General features: G+C 41.8%; 1 long non-coding RNA gene across 1 annotated transcript in view; it reads left to right on the top strand.

The window, feature by feature from the left end:
* LOC129653264 (uncharacterized) overlaps nt 1-22,646 on the top strand; it is a 190,639-nt gene that overhangs the window by 145,188 nt on the left and 22,805 nt on the right. The gene's annotated exons all lie outside the window — the stretch shown is intronic.

Raw genomic sequence — 22,646 nt, 5'->3', positions numbered from 1 at the left:
CAAGTGAAAAACCCTTCACCAATACAATTTCTAATCAATCTTTTAACTGCTCAAAGGAATCTGTGTTTAGACAGTTTAGAACATCTCATGCCTCTCACAGTTGGGAGGCTCTGAGCAATCACATGTGGCCGGAAAAACCTATTCAGGCAGGCTAGAGGATTTCCAAAGGAGTTTGTAGGTTGAAACACTGTCACACCCAGGAATTATTAACTGGAGCTGTAAGCTAACTCTTTTTTCAGAGAGAGGTGGTGGGGGACAGCCCCCCGTAAAGCCTGAGGTGTAGGTGAGAGCACAAAGCAGAAAGTAGGCAGACTCTGGTTTTGGGGGTAGATGCTCGAGAATTTCCAGGGAGACTCCTGAGGCTTGATCCCGCCTTTGCATATGCCAAGCCTCCTTTCTCATGACCTTTGCCACGGGCGGAGCTCACTCCCCGCACCTTCAGATGGCTCTCCAGGTGAAGGTGAGACAAGAAGCCATTTGCCCATGAGCAGGCCATCAACACTGTCCGTGCTGGTGATCTCAAAGCCTGGTTCTCCAGGCACAGCATGAGCAAATAGCTGCCCCAAATGCGAAGTGAAATATTTCCAAATGATCAAGTGCCCAAGGTCAACTTTTCAATCCTGGGTAGGCCAGTTAGCTTTGCCTGTTTCACGACATAAGTGTGTGCTTTCTAACACCAGGTCAATTGTTCCATGTTACTTATAAGAAGTCTAGAGAAGAACATAAATGAGTTGTGAAGAATCTGCCACCACTGTAAAAATATCCAGTTTTAGACTGGCTGTTTATCCATGTTGTGTTGGCAATCTCAAAGCTTTTTTTTTTTTTTCTGTTTGTTTTTGTTTCTATAGAGCACATAATTAAAACATACTCATAATAGCTGTATAGCATAGTAGCTGAGTGTAGGCAACCCACATTGCTGGGTTAACATCCTAGCTCTTCTCTTTAGCTGAATGACTTTAGACAAGCTGCTTGATGCAATTGTGCCTCAGCTTCTGTCAATTTGAAAAATAGGGATGATGATAATAATATTTGAATAAGATTCTTTTGGGGAATAAATGAGATAGTACATGTGCAAGGGTTAGAAGACTGCCCTGGTATGTTGGGCATGCAATAAGTAGCAAGTCATCACTAGGATGATGGTCGTTATTCATCCAGAAGGGATCTTACAGAGCATCTAGTTAAATAATACCATTTTTACAAATACAGAAACTCAATTCTCCAGAGGTAAAGTGACTTTCTGAGGCACATTAGTTAAGTGGGTATTAGTACCCTTGGCTCCTGACTCATTAAAAATACAATGTACATGCATACGTTATCTCATTCATTAACAAAACACACTCACATATATTATTCCCCAAACTCTCCCTGTTACACCACGTTGCCTCTCCTAAACTGAGTGCTGAAACATTTTTCAGACACCCAAGTATCAGAGTTCCACAAGCTATGGTTCTCAGTGAGATCTGGAAAGAGGTACTTGTGTAGTGAGATGAGGGAAGGGCATGGAGAGGCCACGTCCCAACATGGCAGCAGACAAATGTGAGGCCTTTGGTGCTGTGGCAAAGTTATGTTCCATTATTAATTTGCTCCTGTGTTGCTGCTGCTGCTAAGTCGCTTCAGTTGTGTCCAACTCTGTGCGACCCCATCGATGGAAGCCCACCAGGCTCCACTGTCCCTGGGATTCTCCAGGCAAGAATACTAGAGTGGGTTGCCATTTCCTTCTCCAATGCATGAAAGAGAAAAGTGAAAGTGAAGTCATTCAGTCCTGTCTGGCTCTTAGCGACCCCATGGACTACAGCCTACCAGGCTCCTCCGTCCATGGATTTTCCAGGCAAGAGTACTGGAGTGGGGTGCCATTGCCTTCTCTGGCTCCTGTGTTAATTTGGTCATTTAAGGCAATGGCACCCCACTCCAGTACTCTTGCCTGGAAAATCCCATGGGCGGAGGAGCCTGGTAGGCTGCAGTCCATGGGGTAGCGAAGAGTTGGACACGACTGAGTGACTTCCCTTTCAATTTTCACTCTCATGCATTGGAGAAGGAAATGGCAACCCACTCCAGTGTTCTTGCCTGGAGAATCCCAAGGACGGGGGAGGCTGGTGGGCTTCCAACTATGGGGTCGCACAGAGTCGGACACGACTGAAGCGACTTAGCAGCAGTAGCAGCAGCATAAGCAGCAGAGAGGATTCCTTCAGGGGGAGCTGCATGAGATAAGCCGTGAGCCCAACTGTCCCAACAGGCTGTCAAGACAGTGCCTGTTTCTCTTTGATGATTAGGAGCCATGGCTACAATGACACCAGGTTTGCTGCATTTTTTTTCTTTCCTTTTTTTTTTTTCTCCTTTGGTAAACAAAAGTTTATTTGATAATTTTTCTTTGCATATTCATATACCCAATGACAAGGTCAAAATCTAGAATATTTCCATCCACTCAAAACATTTTCCTGTGCCCCTTCCCAGTCAATGCCCTTAGGGTCTTGTGGCACGTGGGATCTTTAGATGCTGCTTGTGAATTCTGAGTTGAGGCTTGTGGCATATAGTTCCCTGACCAGGGATTGAACCTGGGGCCCCTTCTTTGGGAGTGCAGAGTCCTAGCCACTGCACCACCAAGGAAGCCTTATTTCTTCTTTCTTAAAGAACTTAATCTGGCCTTCATGAAACAATATCAGCTTGTCTTTGGTCACTTGAAGTCCACCTCTTCCTCCGCCCTGTCCCTTGCCTGAGTCATCCCACCTCCACCCGTGACTAACCAGCTATGTCAGAGTCACCCATTTAGGGGTGTCCTTTTGATGGAGTGTAGCTGTCTCGTACAGGCCTCAAACTCCCTGAACACTTCTATGTTTCTTCAAGTAGAAGGAGAAACTATGTTTTACCAGAACTTTTTCAAGGGAGACCATTGTGCGTTTGAAACGAATCACTTAGGCTGGTGAGATGAGACTTCACATTTATGTTATATTACATAACAGTAGCCTGGTGGAGTATTCAAATTAGGGGCAGAATTACACGGGACATTAGAGGAAAAAAGGGATGGCTCCAGGTGTGGGAATTCTGTATGAGGCCCACAGTGGAAGTATAAGAGAGTTATATCTGGTAAGAAGAGGTACTTCGCTATGGGGCAAGGGGTGAAAGATAATCTCTGCTTTCTGTTTTGCTATGGTTCTTCAATAAAATCTATTCACAAACATGAACAGGATTTCTTTTGAAAAACAATGAAGAAGCAGATATTGACATACAATCTGGTAAAGACAAGACAAAGACATTCTGCCCAGTTGGTGGAAACCCAGGGCAGGAGAGAAGTTAAATAAAAAATGAGCTGAGCTACCCAGTGACAATGTAAACAGTAGAACTTTTCTTTCCAACAATGATTAGCTAATCCTTAGTAGGAATGACTGTCCTCATTTTGGAAACATTTTTCTTCTTTTTGTTCACAAAATGTACATTATAGACTGAACTGTGTCCTTCCAAAATACATAAGTTGAAACCTTGATCTCCAATGTGATAGAGAGTGGAGATAGAGACTTCAGTGAGGTAATGAGTTCAATGAGGTTGTAAGAGTGGGGCCCTAATCTGATAAAATTGGTGTCCTTATAAGCAGAAGAAGAGACACCAGAGAGTTCTCTTTGCACACACAAAGGAAAGGCTGTGAGAGGACAAAATGAGAAGGCAGCTGTATACAAGCCAGAAGGAGGAGCCTCTTCCTAAAACCAGCCCTTGTGGCAACTTGACCTCGGACTTCCAGCCTCCACAACTGTGAGAGAAGACGTTTCTATTGGTTGAACCACTAGGTCTATGGTATTTTGTTATGGCAGCCTGAGCAGACTAATACAATGTGTCATTCCATTTAAAGAACATGTTCTCTGTCACTGTTGGATATGGATTTATATTCATTTTTCCCACTTATTCTTTTGGCTAGAATACTGTTCCAATCAGTCCTCTCCTCTCCTGTCATCTTAATTCTCTATATAAGCCTATTTAGCTGCTGGGCAGGAATGGTTTTCAAATGTGCTGCGGTTGCACTGTCTCTCAGTGTTTGTATCAGAGCGCCACCAGAGGAGCATGTGTATGTAGCTGTGTATATCTATGTATACGTTTGTGTGTATTAATCATATATATATTGTTAGTTACGAGACATAGGCTTATGTACTATAGGAGCTGGCTTCATAATCCTGAAGTCCACAGGGCAGGCAATTGTAGCTCCAGCTGCTGCTTCATGTCAATGAGGTGAGTTGGCAGATCTGCAACAATGATGTGAGTGTAGAAATCTCAGAATGTGGTGATATTTTACTGTTTACTTCCTCTACTGCCTGGAATCTTTGCTATTCAAGGAGGGCTTAGTCTTCAAAAGGCTTCCACCTAATTCAGTCAGGCCCATCCACAATACTCTTGCTTTTCATTAGTTCAAAATCAACTGATGTGGGGGTTCAACTGCATCTGAAAAACCCCTTCACTGTAGCATCTAAGACATGTTTGGTTAAATAACTGGGAGCGGATGTGTGTATGTAATAAAACGGCTACTGTCTCCCTTTGACACTCCGGTTCTCCTGAAAGAATCTCCCTTGTAGCCCACCATGGCCAGAAGCATACTAGAAAAGGAATTCTAGGGAATGTAGTTTAGCCAACTCAACATGTTACAAAACCATCATAATGTTCAACACTTATATATGTTCTGCTCTCTCATGGTTTTAATCCCACCGCAGATGTAGGACTGGTCTATCAAGAAGTTCTCCCCCGAATTCCATGGAAAGGACCATTAACCTTTAGAAAGACACATTTTTCTCTCCTGTTCTTCCTTTAGTTGTCCCTCTTGGGTGTGAATCCTGTCTGGTTTCACCATGTGGGTTTTTGACTCTGTTTGCTGGAATGTTCTAGAAAGGATGGGCCAATCCTCTTCTCCTTGTGGTTTGCTTTGTTGCAGTTCTTCCAGGTATGAACTGGGCTTGAATAATGGCTTTTCCACTTACAAGCTATAAAGTTGGGCCAATCCCTTACATCCCCAGGGTTCAAAGAATAATCCCCTCTTAGGGTTGCTCTGTAGCTCAAGTGACAAAATAGAGGTAAAACACTGTGCTGCCTACACTGAACATCATAATCATCATCTCAATGCTTTTTAATTTTCTTGAAGTCTTTAAGGACAACCATAGAATAAGTTCTTTACCCAAAGCCAGAGCTCAGAATTTATATCAGCTGGTTTTCTCCTCACCCCACCAAGAGTTATCTCCAGTTTCTAGTTACTTGAAGGGCTCTAATTGATATCAGCCCTTCACCATTTTCTCCGAAATATTGCCTACAGCACTAGCAGAGGCAGCGATAAATATAATAATGATAATTTCACAAAACCTCAGTGTGTGCTAAAGGATCCAATGACAATCTGAACAGCAGGAGAGAAAGTTTCTTCCTACCAATTAATGGGAAGCCAAGTCTAATTTGCCACCTGCTCAGCACTTTTGAACCTGTCAGGGAAAAAGGAAACCAGCGAACCTTCATCTTGTTACTAGTCTTCTTGGGGACTTCTCTCTAACACAAATGAAAATAGCATTCATTAGAGTAAAAAATAGAAAGCCTGTGTCAGCTCCCTCTATTCTCTTCTTGGCTAGAAGTAAAGTCCATCCTTGTCAGTGAGGAGGTGGTTCCAAAAGCCCACTGGACCCATATGCTCATCTCCTGATGCTGGAGAATGAATATTGCCTTAAACACTTTAGAAACGTTTAGAGTGTTATTAGTTCTCCTGTGACTTATGAGTCAAGGGATATTATAAGAAAGAGTTCTACTGTTTCAAACTTCTAAATATGAGAAAATGCTCCAGAAGCCAAGATAAATTCCAAGTAAATAAAGTAGGACTTCAGAGATAATTTTTTCTTTTGGCTCTCCTGATCATTTCGAATAATAATACAAGCCTTTAATACAACCTATCATTAGTATGTACTTAGTCACTCAGTCATGTCTGACTCTTTGGGACCCCATGGACTGTAGCCTGCCAGGCTTCTCTGTCCATGGGATCTCCCAGGCAAGAATACTGGAGTGGGTTGCCATTTCCTTCTCCGGGGGATCTTCCTGACCCAAGGATCAACACTAGTCTCCTGTGTCTCTTGCATTGTGGGTGGATTCTTTACTCGCTGAGCCATTGGGGAAGCCTTCGTTAGTGTATTTCTTGTTAAACACAAACAAAAATAAAACAAACCCACAAACCCCTTGCCAGTATTATTTACTAATATGTCAATGTTATTACACTTCTTCGCATCTGGCACTTTTTGCTTACAATTAGTGAAGCAGCCAGTAGTTTCTTAGGCTACCTGGATCTCATTAGATATATCATTTAGGCCTGTTTGTGTATTGAATCAGAACATTCCATATGATCACTTGATTAAGACTCTAGGCTACTCATGGTCATAAAACCATGAGGTTAAAAATACAGATTAGATCTTATTCATTTAGCAAGTCACTAATTCAGTGGATATTTAGTAAACCTACCATGTGCCTGGAACATTGCCAAGCAAAATTACTTACATCCTAGAAATTTTGCCTGACGTGAAAGTAATCATATACTTATGGCAATAATATAGAAACTTTATACTATCAATTTCTAATTTATTGATGATGCACCTAATCAGAAAGAACAGGCTCTTAGGGAGCATTTCTCACAAATTATGGTAATCTAATTCTCATCTTATCCTCATACCTTGATTAAAATTGCCTCCTTCCTTTGTAATGAACTCTGAATCCCATCATGGTGCCATTCTTCGGAACTGGCATATTACTTTGGAATCTTTTTGCAACAGCAACCCCTCAGGGGCTGGGACTCCCAGAGATTCAGGGACTTCTTTTCCTTTGTCCCCTTTATTATTGGTCTATTCACCCTGTCTGCAGTTTAGAGCTAGATGCTCGGCTCAGGAGTAACCAGATATCCTCTCTACCAGCTTCTCCCCTGACTTACCCCATCCCATAGTGAAGAAAGGATGATGTGATATAATCAACCCAAGTCAAGGAATTTATAGAGCTGCAGTCTGAGTCTACTCATCTCTTTGGGGATCTCTCTTTTGCAGTCCTCTTTTCCATAGGATGTCAGTTAGAGTATGGACTGCTCTGAGAAGGCCTGAAGTGTGTGGCTTACACCACTTCCAGTGTTAGGCACTGGGGGTTCTTGAATCTCACACCTCAGGAATAGCACAGGGCGCAGTGGTTGAGGAAAGACAGAACCTGAGTCCTGATTGTGTCTCTAGCTCTTTATTACTAGAAACCCGACTTCTTTTAAATTAGAGGGACAAACTTCATTTGTCTTTTAAATCTGTGTCTCATATTTTTCCTGACAGCCCTGTGTGTTCTCTCCCATAGGCTAGGCTGACATAGAAAGGGTGAGAAAAGCCACATAACAGAGCCTTAAGACCACTTCCTCTGAAATGATAACGATATATATATTCTCCGCCCCACCTTGGGAAGTCCTTCAAGTTTCTGATCAGTACTTTATTTGCAATCAGTGACTCAGGTTGCCTCTAGCAACAGTTTTAACTTAAGCATATCATCAGGCATACCTTCTCCTTTCAAGATTTGTTTTCCATAAGCTTGTATCTCTTACCACAGAACATTTTCCAACATGTATAAATAAGAGACAATGAATCTTAACAAATGGGAGACAAAGTATTTTTTTTTTTTTTTTGGTCAGATTAAATCACCATGACAGGGACATGTTATTGGACTGAAATATTTATTATAGGATTACCTCTCAATTTCATGTTATACACACACACACACACACACACACACACACACACACATATGTATGTGTGTGTGTGCTCAGTAGCTAAGTCATGTCTGACTCTTTGCAACCTCATATACTGTAGCCTACCAGGCTCCTCTGTCCATGGGATTTTATATAATATTACATAAGACAATGTAAATATTGCTTTTGCCTGTCTATAATATTAGATACAGCATGGACAAAATAGAAATAGACTCAGTTCACAAGATATTAGGATGGAAAAATAAAAATTAAGGTAAAATAGGAAAAGCTAATTGAATACATTTATCCTGCTGCATGTTTTCTTCATGTGTAGAGCATGAACCCAGCCAATAGTTTTCTTAGGCTACCTAGACATCATTAGGTATAATATTTAGGCCCATTTATGTATTAAATCAGCATATTCCATATTATCATCTGTTTAAGACTCTGGTCTGCTCAGGTCCAGGGAAATTCAGGGTAAGAAGGATAAGAATTTCCTGAAATGCAAAAAAGTCTACTGTGATGGCAGTCTGTCCCTAGACCTCTCCTCTCAGGAAGGAGAGATGAAAGAAAACACTCCAAATTCAGAATACTCTAATTTGGAACACCACTTGCAATTGGAGATATAATTTTCAAATGCCATTTACAGCTCTGCCTTAAATAAGTCTCATATATGATCATATATATTTTATGATTCATATATATATATGATTATATATAAATATGATTCACAGGCAGAATGCTTTTAAGGCAATGAGTCACAATGGGTAAAACCTTTATAAACTTCACATCTCAAACTAGGGAAGTCTAAGAATGACTTTGAACTACTTAAGAGCCTTACAGGTCAAGTATAGTTGGGCTAAATTCAAAATCCCATGAGAACAAAACCTCCCATGATTGGTTTTGTCCCTTGTCTTTGTCCTGGCAGGGCCATCTAAGACAGATGGTCATAGATCTTTCTAGATCCAGAGGCGGCCCTTTAATCTCAGTTGTATCCTCTAGCTGCAGTTTTACTCATTAACTCTGTAAGACATAACATAGACTCTTCCTAGAACTGTGGTTAAAAATTCCAGAGAATCCACCTAGACTGTGGATGAGGATTATTTCTATCAAAATATAAAACGTTTAAAAGGTATATGGATATTAATTTTTAAATGCAGAATGCCATGAGGCCTTGAAGGAGAAATCCCAAGGGAAAAATGATCTCTAAATTGAAGGAAGAGTTGAGAAGGGAGTGTTACTGCTTCCTTTTGAACAGAGAGACAGAGAGTAACAAAAGCAAACTGGAATGTGGAAGGAGTGAAGAAACGAAAGATAGGGTTGAATACACTGACATGGCAAATAATATCTGGAACGGTGCCTGGATCGTGTAGAAACTCAACACAGTCTGTGTGAGAACTCGTGTCACAGGTTGCAGAAAGGCAACAGAAAAGTCAAAAGGTCCCTGGTAAGAGCCAGGTTCACATGCTAGTCTGGGAAGCCCCACTGCAATCAACATTCTGTTGATCAAGAGCTGACTGGTGATTTAATGAAGCAGAGGGAAAGAGATCCCTGGAGGAGTATTACTTGTTGAGCTATTGACCAATATTAGCAAACAGAGCTATTATATGATTTAATACCTAAAGGTGTAACAAAAATTTTTCTTTTATAGAAAACAGCAACTTCATTAATTGATTCAATAGATACTTATGAAGGACTTGCTATGTGCAAGGCATTATGGTAGATGCTGGAAACAAGAAAGAATAAGATAAAGCCTCTGCCCCATAGAGTTTTCATCATATAGGGCAGATTTAACACAATACATCAATAAATATGTAAGAATATATGCTATCATTAGCACCATAAGGATAACACACAGAGAGCCATGATTAAGAAAAATGAGTAGAGATAGGTTTATGAGATAGAGTGGTTTGGGAAGACCTCCCTGGGAGAACTGAAAAGTAACGATCAGTCATAAAAAGAGTTGTGAGGAGGGAGTTCCAAACCATGAAGGCAAAGGAGACAGCAGGCACAGTGGCCCAGAGGGTAAGACAGCTTGGTATGTTCTAGAAACTAGCAGCAGGCAGCCTGGTGGGAGATATGTGATACTGTTGAAGGATGAGGGAACAGTAGGCAGTTGGAGATAAAAATGGAAGCTTTATTGCTGAAAAAAGGCAGATTAGAGGGTATGGCCTGGCTCTCTGGGTAAGGAGCTTGCTAATACACCTCAGAATTAAACTTGCCTATCCACGCCTGGTTTAAAGATACCAGCATCCCACTGAAATGCGTGTACATGCTGAGTCACTTCAGTCATGTTTGACTCTTCATGACCCTATGAACTGCCGGGGTCCAGCCCCGGTGGATCCAGGGAATTCGAAGTGGGGACGGCGTCGGTGAGGATCAGGAAACAACTGCTTAATTAAACATTAATTAAGGATATAAAGAGTAATAGAATAAGGATAGCCCAGTGAGGAAATTCACTGGAGAAAAGAGGCTGAAATAAGGATAGCTCAGTGAGGAAATTCAGTGGAGAAAAGAGGCTGAATAATTCAGCCAGAAGGTGAGAGAAAGAATGACATGGGGAGACCAAGTTTCGGTGAACAAGGCCCACACTTTATTTTCCAAAGTAGTTTTTATACCTTAAGTTATGCATAGAGGATAATGGGGGAAGGGGTAGAGTCATGCAGCAAGCCAGGCTTTCTTCCTGCAAACTTATCATATGCAAAAGTTTAGGTGATTTGCATCATCTTCTGGCCCAGAGGCCTGTTAACATTTTAAGACCCTTTCTTCAGAAAACTTATTTTTCTCTAAAGGTGATTAGTCAAGCGCCACCCTCCAAAAGCATTAGATAAAGTTGCATTCCTACAGAGCAAAGGTGTGGTGTATAACAAGAAAAAGAATTAACTCAAGGGTCCCAGGTTACAAACATTAAAGCTACTATTTACACCAATTATATTAATCAATACACTGCCAGGGACACAGCAGGTAAGGGATATGGAGACTTAGCAGCAAACATTAGCCCAACAAGTGAAAAACCCTTCACCAATACAATTTCTAATCAATCTTTTAACTGCTCAAAGGAATCTGTGTTTAGACAGTTTAGAACATCTCATGCCTCTCACAGTTGGGAGGCTCTAAGCAATCACATGTGGCCGGAAAAACCTATTCAGGCAAACTAGAGGACTTCCAAAGGAGTTTGTAGGTTGAAACACTATCACACCCAGGAACTTTATTAACTGGAGCTGTAAGTTAACTCTTTTTTTCAGCGAGAGGTAGTGGGGGACAGCCCCCCGTAAAGTCAGAGGTGTAGGTGAGAGCACAAAGCAGAAAGTAGGCAGACTCTGGTTTGGGGGGTAGATGCTCAAGAATTTCCAGGGGGACTCCTGAGGCTCGGTCACGCTTTTGTGTATGCCGAGCCTCCTTTCTCATGACCTTTGCCACGGGCGGAGTGCCTCACGCTGGCTCCAGGCAGTGATAGAATTCTAGTTGAGCTATTCCAGATCCTGAAAGATGATGCTGTGGAAAGTACTGCACTCAATATGCAATATGCAATATGCCGGCTCTCGGCAATGAACTGTAACCCACCAAGCTCCTCTGTCCTTGGGATTCTCCAGGAACGAATACTAGAGAGGGTTGCCATGCCCTCCTCCAAGAGATCTTCCCCACCCAGGGATCAAACTCATGTCTCTTATGTCTCCTGCATTGGCAGGCAAGTTCTTTACCACTAATGCCACCTGGGAAACCCTCCTGGACCTGGATCTGCAATTTACCCCATGGAAAAACAGAGGATGAGGCTTGCCACTGAGTAGGCTGCTAACCCCAAAAGAGAAAAAAGACTGGACCACATACATAACTCAGTTCCTTCTCCCAAACCCACCAAACAAAGAGATCATTGTTCCTGAAAGCAGAGGCCAGGAGGCTTACGCATTTGGTAATTTAGGCATTACCAAATGAGGTCCCTTCATTTGGAAACTTGAAACCAAATAAGGTGTTTCCTCCACAACAGCTTCTTGGATTAGTACCTCACTGTGTGTGTGGTCTAGAGAAGGCAGAAAGGAGGAAATGAGATACTGCAATGAAATGGGAAAAGACTGTGGCTTTTGATGGGTGAAATCCCTCACAATCTTCACCAGTATTTTTCCCTTTGGATGGTGCCAACCAAAGGCACCCATCAGAGATGATGGCAGAGATGGATAAGGTAGAGCTCTGTTTCAGTTTTAATCCAGTTATGGCTAAACAGGATGTGCAAGGGGAAACACTGTCCCTCAGGATTTAAGTTAAGTGTCTTAGGTGATTCCTATGTCTACTGTGGTTATACGCATGCAGCGGTGTGCCTGGCCCACGTGCATTCCCTGTCCTTCCATTAGTGTGTAAACCTCATTGGCTGCTTTTATATCTATCTATAGTGTCTCACTCCATTATAGAAATTCCATCTTTGCTGTTTGACCTACTGATTAATAAGGTTAAGAACAGAGCTGGTCCACCTTGTTGGGCTCAGGCCAATGAGAAAAAGAACCTCTTCCCTATTTCATTCAAAACCTTAATCCGTCTTCCTTAGTATTGTGGTTGCTGTGAAACAACCTGCCTTGAAAGGGGAAAAAAATCCTAGTTAGAGTGAAAAGAGCCCTTTATCCTTTGGGAAAGCAGGCCAGGCTCGCTCTGATTCACACGCAATGAAATCCTGCTTATCCCAGTGTTTCCTGTTGCGTCCCCCAGGATCCATTAGCAGTGAATTTCTTGGCATTTGTGGCTGGCAGAAATGAGATCACCCAGGCCCAGCAAGCTCCAGTCCACTGAGGGTTGAATTTCAGCATAGAGAAGCTCCCTGGTAACTAGTTGGAAGCAGTGTTCTCACAAAAGAAACTGTAGTAGTCCAGTCAAAATGACCCTTTAGTGTCCACTGGATACTGCCCTCAGTAAGACTATTATTGTTCTTTTAAAAAAAAAAAAAGTTTTAATTTTGACAAGATGTACACGATTCAGAAAGCCCACATAGTTCTGTGAGGTTTAGAATAGAACCCTCACTGCCCTGCCCCAGCTCCAAATTCCTACTCCCCAGAGACAGTTTTTGCTTTCAATTATTTAATCCTTCCTTTGGTAGTTACCTCAGTAATTTTAAATAACATGCTTACACTGCTAATTTTTCAATGGTATTCATAATCTACTGATTTTACTACTACTAAACATTGCAATTTAACTCTCTGATGCATACCTATACATACACACACATGTGCTCACGAGCATGCACGTGTGTGCATACACACACACACATACCCCTCTTCCCTTCATTATCCTACTACAGTTATGGCTTTTTTTTAATTGGCAGGTAATTACTTTACAATAATGTGATGGTTTTTGCCATACATCAACATGAATCAGTCATAGGCTTACGTTTGTCCCCTCCCTCCAGCACCACCTCCCCCCCCCCACCTCCCTCCTCACCTCATCCCTCCAGGTTGTCATAGAGCCCCAGCTTTGGGTGCCCTGCATCATGTATCAAACTCCCACTGGCTGTCTATTTTACATATGGAAGCATTTATGTTTCAGTATTATTCTCTCAAATCATCCCACCCTCTCCTTCTTCCCAATGAATGGATAAGGAAGTTGTGGTATATATACACAATGAAGTATTACTCAGCTATAAAAGGAATGCATTTGAGTCAGTTCTAATGAGGTGGATGAACCTAGAGCCTATTATACAGAATGAAATAAGTCAGAAAGAGAAAGACAAATATTGTATGTTACTATATATATGTGAATATATATATATATGGAATCTAGAAACATGGTCACAGTCCTATATGCAGGGCAGCAAAGGAGACACAAAGAACAGACTTTTGGACTCAGTGGAGGAAGGAGAGTGTGGGATGGTTTGAAAGAATATCGTGACTTTTCATGGGATCAATACACATTGTTTACTTACTGTGAAGTTATAAATAAGATGCTTATACTGTTGAGTCATATAGAACACTACGATTTTTTTTTCTTGTAGTTTTTTCCCTGAAGTGAGTATTTTGACTAGGTTATCCTTTCAATCAGTTATACATGCAAACCACCTTTAATTCATCCCCCAACCAGATCCCCTCTCAAATGTTTCAAAACACATAGGGTATAATCTTTCCTTTGTCACTCCTTGTTTTTGGAAGCATCCTTCATGGAGCCTGCATCCTCTCCTGCCATTAGATAGTTGCTCTCTGGATCTGCTTCCAGCTGCCCTCCTGACAGCATCTTTAACTTACAGTTACACGCAGGAATGACACTTTCCTCTGTGCTGAGGTCCCTGATTCCCTAGATCCCTTTTTTCCCCTCTTTCTCAGTTTACTCTCAAATCTACACAGTAGTTTTCCAAAAAGGGTACACAAATTGAAGATAAATTTTAGATAACTTTTATATCTGAAAAAAATCATTATTCTATTCTAATAGATTGAGTGCCATCTATTTGAAATAGTTTTTCCTCAAAAACTTGAACTCATCTATCTATCCATTGTCTTCTAGTTGCCTATGTCACTATCAAAAAAATCTCAGACTGTTTTTAATCCCACTTTTTAACATTTAATCTATTTTTTTTCTTTTTGGAAAGCATTTAAGATCTTATCACTTTCCCAGAAACCCTGGCATTTCATAATAGAGTGTCTGCATGTCCTTTTTCGTTCTAGTAGGTACTTTCATTCTAGAAACTCAGGTCTTTGTGTTCTGGAAAATTTTCTCAAATTACTTCTCTAATAATGTCTTCCTTTCACATTCTCTTTTCTTTTTTTGGAGCATTAATTGTTTGTTGTTTTTCCCCCCTTTTTTTTTCAGATGGGGTTGCTGGGTTGATCCTAGAGATTTAGGGGCAGGGAAGTGGGTTATTTTGTTTGTTTGTTCTTACATATTCCCTCCTATTGTTTCTCATTCTATATCTCTGTGTTTTGCTTTCCGGAAGATTTCCTTGACTTTATTTTTCAGTAATGAATGTTTCATTTCTGCAATTGTAGTTTTAATTCCCACTAACTCTTTTTTGTTCTCTGAATGTTCCCTTTTATGGCCTCTTAGAGCAGCATAGTTTGCATGATGGTTGAGCTCATAAACTGAACAAGCAGATTGCCTGGGTGAAAACCGCAGCTCAACCGCTTAACCAGCTGTGTTAACATTTGACAACGTACTTACACCCTCTGTGGCTCAGTTTTCTCAGCTGTAAAATAGGGACAGTAACAGCATCCACTTCATGCAGGTTAGTGTGAGGACTCATTAAGTTACTTTGAGAGTACTTGCCCAGCATATAGACTGCTCAGTGCACATCAGCCCTTACTATGATGTATGTTATATCTTCTTTCTTCTTTGTACAAATATTAATTACAGGGACTTTTTTCCTTGAAAATTCCTTTATGCTTCCTGCTTTGTCTCTGCTTTTTTTTCTGTTTGTTTTGGTTTCTCTCTCTCTCTCTTTTTTTTTTTTTCATGAGGCTTTCCTCCAACATTTCGGGATCTTGTAACAGTGAAAAATTCACATGATGATTTGATACTCTGGTGTTTACACTTGGCTTGTGCATAGGTGGGTTTCACCGTGGGTAATCTGGACATTTCGTTGTCGAGTCCCTGAGGGGTATAGGTCTTAGGCTGCTTAATCTCTTGCCTGGGTTGTGGGGGTCTAAACCTGATAGCCAGAGTTCTTGACACTGAGCTGGGTAAGGGGCCCAGATGCTCCAGGGCACTCTGCTGGCTTTCTTACAGCCCACTGTGTTCCACATGTTGGCTTGTTGCCTCTGCTGAGCCTCGTATTCCTTAGCTAGAAGCATCTCTTCACAGACTGCACATCTGACCACATCTGGTTTTGAGTTGACAGCCGCCTAGTTTTGCAGAGTAAGAGAGGGGCTCTGGGAACTTACCTGCTTCTTACATAGTCATTTAACAAATGCTTTTTTTTTTTTTTTTTTTAGCCCTGCCTGTACTCCCACTTCTGAAAGTATCGCTGCTTACTATTCCTGGGCTTTTCTAGGCTTCAGGGGTACAGACCTGCTTGCTTCTGAACTTTTCTCATGGCAAGCTCTGTTTTTGCCCTCCTCTGACATGCTAAGTTTATAACCACTTGTTCATCTATTTCCTCTAGAGCTAAAGTTTTGTGGCCTTTTTCCCCACTTTATTTTTCTTGACTCTTATGACCAAATGCCGCCTTTAAAAAATCATCCTATTTGTGGATTTTCAGGAAGATGCAGAAATATGCAAGTGTGTTTGTCTGCCACCCTTCACAATTATACTTCTCAATGCATTTCTCATGATTCTGGGTTCTGCCTTTTTGGGCTATAAATAATGAGGGATGCCATCCAGATAATTAATAAATGGGTTACCTTAGTCTATGAAGCTGCTGCTGCAAGTCATTGGTGAGGGATTTGAGCTATGAGTCTTGAGAGGGAATTTTTCTGATCGGCCGACAGGCTCTCGGTGTGTGATCAGCAGTTCACACGTATAAACTGGTTAGCAAGGCTCAGGGGAACCGTCTGTTTTCCCATGATGGTGATTCATGTCTGTGTGACCTTGGACAATTAAAACATCTGATGTCAGTTCTTTCCCTTGTGAAGCAAACACACCTCTGCTTCCATATTGTGTGTTAGGCTTAGAAATTGTAAACTGTAATTGAAACTGAAAGTGTTAGTCATGTCCGATTCTTTGTGACCCATGGACTGTAGGCTGCCAGGGTGCTCTGCCCATGAAATTCTCCAGGCAAGAATACTGGAGTGGGTTGCTATGCCCTTCTCCAGGGGATCTTCCCTACCCAGAAATCAAACCCAGACCTCCTGCATTGCAGGCAGATTCTTTACCCTCTGAGCTACCAGGTAAAGCTCTGTATAATTGATGGGAAACATTATATTTTCATTGCTCCTCTTTCTTGGCTCCCAAACATATCAATCTGTACACATTTATTTATTTTACAATAGAAACCACACTAGAGTGAAATGCCTATTTTCTGTCCTTCTCCTATGTTAGACTGAGCAGCTTCTGCGCAGGCATATCGGTCGTGATTTACTTAGCTTGGTATCATCAAGTCCTAGCCCTGGGCATGGTATATAATAGTTGTTCACTAAAATGTTGACTGAATATAGAGGAGACAAAGCTATCTGACACCAGGATTGAGCCCATAACCTTGACCTCCTTAGTTGGAACTTCTAACCATCTGCTGCTAAGTTGCTTCAGTCGTGTCCGACTCTGTGCGACCCCAGAGATAACAGCCCATCAGGCTCCCCCATCCCTGGAATTCTCCAGGCAAGAACACTGGAGTGGGTTGTCATTTCCTTCTCCAATGCATGGAAGTGAAAAGTGAAAGTGAAGTCGCTCAGTCGTGTCCGACTCCCAGCGACCCCATGGACTGCAGCCTACCAGGCCCCTCCGTCCATGGGATTTGCCAGGCAAGAGTACTGGAGTGGGGTGCCATTGCCTTCTCCGTCTAACCATCTATATACAGCCTTATGAGAACCCACTTCCATGACAGAGAAGATCCATTCTTCGCTGGCTCTGAGCAGTGGTAAGCTGCTTCGCACTGCCGGCCTTGAATACCTGGGGGGAAGACCTGAAAAATGATCTTCCTGCTAAGCCTGACTCCACATCCTATTACCCATCCCTTGAGCCATATGTTTAGCAAGTTATATTTAATAAATACAGCAGCAGAATCCGATTAGAGTGAGCCCAGTGATAGTTAAACTCGATTGCCAGGGAAATCAAGTTAGAATCCTGAATTGTTTTTATGTATTGCAATGGGCAACTGGAATGCCTGTTCCATATGGCGCGGACTCTGTCTGCGGATTGCACAGCCCATTCCCTGTCAGATGGTCCCATTTGGGGTCAGTGACGATGGCAGGAAATAGTGTGGAGAGGCAGGTGAGCCCCGGGGCGTCCATTAGATTTCAGTTGTCTCCCCTCCATCACTGGCCCACTCCAGACCCACGGACTTTGGCACAGTTGCGTTTGCATCCTTACATTTCTAATTGGCATGTTGGTATTTACGACACTGGCTCCATCCAGGGCTTCAGAAAGGCAGAAAGAATGATGGGGAGAGAACAAATGCCTCATATAGAGGTTAGTGGAGAGTGTTTCCCTGTTTCCAGAGGCGGGGTGGGCTCTTTTATCTGCACCAATCCACCTGTTTCCAGCTGTCACCATTCTGAGGCGCATCCACAAAGCTGCCAAGTGCTCAGCCAGAGAGGAGGGGGTTGCCTGCTGCTCGGCCTCCAGAGTGATATTTTTGCCTTCTCTCACCACCCTCCCCGCCCCTAGAATGTATTCGCCTTCCTTCTTGAGGCTGCCTGGGGAGTTTGCCCTCCTTTACCCTGGCAGGAAGAAGTGGCTTCCTCTCCCATCATTGAATGGAAATTATAGAAACTTCTTTAAAGATGTACCCCTTGGGCTGACCTGTTCAGATTTATTAATAAAGCAAATCTGTAGCTTCTGGGGGTGAAATGGCCTTCCAGGAGCCCGAGGTCACTCTTTGAAAAAAGGATTCCATTCAGATCTCAAGAAGGGATGCACACGCCTCTCAGTGCCCCTTGCTAAGGCTTTTGTGAATGCTTTTAGAGTCTATTACCAGGAGGCTGGCTTCTGCACATTACAAATATCAATTGAGTTCACATAGCCATTCTCCCTATCATAAAGGAGCATTCATAGAATATTCAGCAGCTTGGTGGAGACAATAAGTCTGTTTCCCTCCCTGGGCCCTTTCCCTTCCTTGTCAAGAGGAATCAGCTCAGTGAAGAGCATGGGCAGCCTAGCTTTAAGTAATTGTCCTGAAACCTGGCCTCTTGAGCCCTGCAGCCACTTTTCTTCTGTGTCTGTCCCATGTCCTTTGTGGGTCCCTTCTTCTGTAAACATTCTTCCATCTTGAAGTCATCTTGCTCTGTTTCTTGCTTTCTTTCCAAATGTTTTCCTAAGAATCCATAGGCAGGAGAACTCATATAGCGGCTGCTAGAATGTCATGGTCAAAGACTCAGTGGCCAGGATACCAAGTCCTTTGTCCTTCACAAAAAGGCCAGATACCTTCCAGCTGGAGTGTACAAATGTCTTGAAGTCATAACACGTTCTTATTTAAAAATAAAGTTAGGCCTCCTTGCTTGAGTGGTAAAGTCTTAATGGCCTACATAAGGCAAATGGCCATAAAGCAAAACGAGTGCTGCTTTATAGCCAACCATTCATGTGAAAGAGGTGTGTAAAATAATGCTAATAGTCATAACAACAAGTAGATATTAGGGAAGTCAGGCTGGAAACGGGGGCTGTAATAAAACACATCTTTCCCATTATTGCAATTCTGTATGTAACTCCTACAAAACAAGAGGGAGGCATTTCCTTCCTGGGCTGGGGGGCGACCATGCTGACCTCATGCCTTGTGTTTTGACTTGGTCCTTGATTACGCACAGATGCATGGTGAGGATGAGGGTGTCATCTGGAGTTAGATGAAAGGAAGAAGTGGGTTGCATTGCTTTCTGCCATGTTTATCTCTCGCACTACTACTAAAGATACCCCACCATGGTTGGACACAGTTATTATGCGAGGGCCAGCAACCACTGAACAGGTCTTGTTACTGCAGAAGAGCCATCTCAGACAGACTCTTTTTTTTTTTTTTTTTTTTTAAGGAGCTGTGCAGAAATCCTTTATTCACATGTCTAAAATATTATGAAACATCTATGCAAAGTGAAGTTTCACAGGAAAACAAAAGGTGTTGACAGATTTACTTCTTTTTAGGTCATTGATAAATTTTGTCTTTCAGAAGCCCTCTACACAATGTTGTTTTATTTTTATTATTATTATTATTATTTGTTTTTTTACTTTACAATATTGTAAAGTAAATGTAAAGTAAATGGTTTTGCCATACATCAACATGAATATGCCACGGGTGTACATGTGTTCCCCATCCTGAACCCCCCTCCCACCTCCCTCCCCGTACCATCCCTCTGGGTCATCCCAGTGCACCAGCCCCAAGCTTCCTGTATCCTGCATCGAACCTGGACTGGCGATTCATTTCTTATATGATATTATACATGTTTTAATGCCATTCTCCCAAATCATCCCCCCCTCCCTCTCCCACAGAGTCCAAAAGAGTGTTCTATACATCTGTGTCTCTTTTGCTGAGACAGACTCTTTTTTAAAAAATTCGTTTTATTGAAGTATAGTTGATTTACAATGTCATGTTTATAGTGTACAGCAAAATGATTCAGTTATATATATGTATACATATATTCTTTTTCATATTCTTTTCATTATGTTTTTTTCTTTATTTTTAATTGAAGGGTAATTACAATATTATGTTGGTTTCTGCCATACATCAACATGGATCAGCCATAGGTATACATATGTCCCCTCCCTCCCATCTCCCACCCATCCCATCCATTTTGATTTATTACAGGATACTGAATGTATCAATAGTTCCCTGTGCTTTAGAGTAGGACCTTGTTGTTTACACACTTTCTGCCTTCTGTTTTTTATTTTTTTATTGGAGTATAATTGCTTTACAGTGTTAGTTTCCGCTGTACAACAAAGTGAATCAGCCATATATATCCTCTCCCTCTTGGACCTCCCTCCTTCTCCCCTCCCACCCCACCATCTAGGTCAGCACAGAGCACGTCTTTCTTTACACGTGGGTTTTTCTCTCTAGAGCAAAGCCTAGAGGCATTTCAATATGCTCTAGGGTATTGGGTTTATATTTGGGGCCCTATGCCATTGGTAAGAAGCTAAGCAAGGCAATATCCCATCAGGGAACACTGATGGACCCTCCCTGCAAAGTTCTTTGGCAGCATCATCATCTAGTTTTATGTTTATAGCCCTCTTGGTATTCTCCTTTTGTTGTCCCCAGCCTTCAGAAAGTCTTGTTTAAATACTCCCCCTGGTTTTAGCTGTGCTATAGAGTTGGCAGGACAGTATCCTGGCTCATGTTTGTCAGAAAATGAAGTAGGAGCAGCTCTGTCCCCAGATGAGCAGTGGTGGCCCTGGTAATTAACAAAAGATTTCCCTTAGGCAGTGTTTTCCAAAGTGGGTTGCATATAATGTGAGTTCCGTTTGGATATTAATAAGCTTTGTCGGGAAAAAGAGCGCCATGGCTAACCAGGTTTGGGGAATGCTGGGTAAAGCATGTTAAACAAGTTGATTCCTAGCAAGACTCCTCAAGGCTTTTTCACTAGTTTTCTGTAGCTCCTGTAACTAACCGCTTACACTTAGTGACTTTCATTCTCACAGTTCTGGAGTTCAGACGTCTAAAGTCAGTATAACTGACCTGAAATCAAGGTGTTGGCAGGGCTGTATCCTCCACACAAGCTCTAAGAAAGAATCTTTTCCTTGCCTCTTTCAGCTCTGGTAGGTGTCCATATTTTTTGGCTTATGTCCACATCATTCCAATAGCATCTTCAAATCTCTCTCTCTTCGCTATCTTCACAGCATCTTCTTCTCTGTGTGTCCTTGTGTGTGTATTTAACCTCCCTTTGCTTCCCTCTTATGAGGATACATGTGATTGCATTTAGAGCCCACCTAAGGATAAACTACTGCTCTCTAGATCCTTGATTTAATCACATCTTTTGCTGTATTAAGTAATATTCACAGGCACCAGGGGTTTGGAAGTGAATATATCTTTTCACAGGGTCACCATTTAACACACTAAAGCCCAGACTACATTATAAGCAATGTGCATCTCTAGGATGAGGTAGGTGTTGTGAAGTGTTTCTTAAACCTCTATGATAAAACAACCCTCTTTTCAGGAAATTTTTGTAGGATCAGTGTTCTGAAGAACACACTCTAAGAAATTTTGCCAAGGGAAGATGAATCTTGGGGGGAAATGAAGGCCAATCCGTCTTGCTGCCCTTCTCCTTGTAGATCTAGGTTTTATTTTACTGAGGAAGATGGCACTTTCCTTGCCTTAGGAGATGATATTATTGCACAGATAAAATATGAAAAAAATATCAGCAATTTCACAGGGACATCTAAGCCAAATTCCACAGATGAAGTGTCTCTAGGGAATAGTTAAAATAGCATTGTATTTGGAGTTTCAAAACCTGGATTGGATTCCTGGTCCTCCTACATAAGAGCTAAATGATGCTGGGGAAGTAATTAAACTTTTCTAAGCCTTGGTTTTCTCATATATGAAGTTGGGATAATAACCATAGCTGCCTTGTTGCAACATGTAACTGCTGTGTGTAAAAACACTTTATTAAATGTGAAAGTTTATATGATCTAACTAATTATTTCTATTTTCTGAGACCCAAAGTTGAAAAAAAAAAATCTTGTCCTTTGGTTGATGATAATGATGGTGGTGGGAGTAGATTTCTCCTGGACTTCTCTGGAGGTCAGGCTATTTTTACTCAGAGAGAGGCCATAGAAACCTGGTTATACTTTCTTATCTACTGTTGTATTTCCAATACTTGGCATCTAGTGTATGCTCATATGGCATGAATGAACTCCCCTTGCCTGGATCTCTACCCCCAGTGTCAGTTTTACACAATTGTGGAATCCTTGGGTTGGAAAGGCCCTTGAGATGTCATCTAGAACAGTAGTTCCCCAGTGGATGGCTACATGAGAACCAGCTGGAAGTGTATTAAATACAGTTGCCAGGCACCACTCTGAGGATTCTGATTCAGTAGATCCAAGGCGGCACCCGGAAACCTGTACTTTTATTAAGTTCCCTGGGAGATGTGATACAGCTTGTCCATATACTAATCAAGCCTTCCCACTATCTTCACAAGGAACCACTCCTAAAGCATCACACGAAATAGTCTATTTCTTTTTAAAGATCTCCATGGAATTTTTGCCACTTCCTTTACTAGAGATGCTCTTTTTATCAAGTAGTCATATGAGTCAGCCACAGCTCAGTGCATCTTCATGATTCATGTATTCATTCATTTGTCCATTCATACAGACATTTATTTTGCACCTATGATGTGCCTGGCACAGTGCTAATTTATTCCACTGTATTCCTTTTCAGAAGCTCTTTAGTCAACATGAGGCCCATGATTTA

This window comes from Bubalus kerabau, chromosome 5, assembly GCF_029407905.1.
Source record: "Bubalus kerabau isolate K-KA32 ecotype Philippines breed swamp buffalo chromosome 5, PCC_UOA_SB_1v2, whole genome shotgun sequence".
NCBI lineage: Eukaryota > Metazoa > Chordata > Mammalia > Artiodactyla > Bovidae > Bubalus > Bubalus kerabau.
Note: the sequence above shows the minus strand (reverse complement) of the source record. Positions and strands in the feature narration are given on the sequence as shown.